The sequence below is a fragment of the Neopelma chrysocephalum genome, unplaced genomic scaffold (assembly GCF_003984885.1).
Source record: "Neopelma chrysocephalum unplaced genomic scaffold, ASM398488v2 Primary Assembly neopelma1_75, whole genome shotgun sequence".
In the NCBI taxonomy this organism is placed as follows: domain Eukaryota; kingdom Metazoa; phylum Chordata; class Aves; order Passeriformes; family Pipridae; genus Neopelma; species Neopelma chrysocephalum.
Genome location: NW_020897736.1, coordinates 3,737,200 through 3,738,155, shown reverse-complemented (window position 1 = coordinate 3,738,155; position 956 = coordinate 3,737,200). Strand labels below are relative to the sequence as shown.

Genomic DNA, 956 nt, shown 5'->3' with positions numbered 1-956 from the left:
GCCCGCGCTCCCACACGGCCCCGGTCTCGCCTCCTCCGTGCTTGGCCCCGCGTGTCCCCCGCTCTGCCCCCGGCCGTGAGCCAGCCCCGCAGTAACGCGGTGCCCCGCCGGGATGCGCGGCCGCGGCTCGGCGAACCCAGCAGCTGCCCGGCCCCAGCCACGCTGCAAATGCTCCCCAGCGATCAGTGCTGTCATTTGACTTTGCTGCGGGGGAAGGTGGCAGGCAGAGACTTTACTCTGAAAAGTAACTCGCTTTACTTTTTCCTGCTTTGCATCCCGGCGAACTTCTTCCCCGCTGCGTGTGCGCACGGGCTTCTTCCCGCGGCTCACCTGCCTCCCGAGGAGCGGCAGGTCCTGTCCGGGCGAGGAACTGACGTCTGGAAAGTGCCTCCGCTCCTCTTTAACACCTGCAATAGCGTTAGAGCAGACAGCTCAGGGTCACTCCCAGTGGGGTCCAAGTTCTCCAATAAAAGCTCTAGTTTTTGACTTTGGTATGAAATGGAAATCTTTTGTTTCACTTTGGGTTTGTGTCGTTGCAGATTTTGCATTGCAGACTTTTCAGAATATTCCCTCAGCCAACATCAGAGATAATTGGCTTTAGATTTGAAACAAAATATAAAATTAAACTCATTTTTGCAACCTCTGGTGTTTTTGGTGGTGGTGGTGATTTTTTTTATTTTTTGCTATTTTATTAAAATCCCAGGTTTGTGGCATTGCAACATAATGTCTAATCTGAATGTTTTACTGTAATTTTCACTGAAAAATAAAAGTAATTTGGTTAGTTCTAACCTGAGTTCAGAAACCAGATATTCCCTCTGGAAATTAATGGAACCTAAAGCATATAGATGAGAAAATATTTTGCAGTTTATCTTCAAGCATAATCTATTAAGGAAAACATCACACCCCTCTTCAGGTATGGGTTCCTCTACAAATAAGGAACTACAGAGGAAAGTGAC

General features: G+C 48.7%; 1 protein-coding gene across 1 annotated transcript in view; it reads right to left on the bottom strand.

Moving 5' to 3' along the window:
- The window catches only part of SEMA6D (semaphorin 6D), a 217,067-nt gene extending 216,666 nt beyond the window's left edge, over positions 1-401 (bottom strand). Inside the window, exon 1 of the mRNA XM_027688109.1 lies at positions 331-401. The gene's annotated coding sequence lies outside the window, so the exon portion shown is untranslated. The remainder of the gene's footprint in view (positions 1-330) is intronic.
- Positions 402-956: the final 555 nt, after the last annotated feature.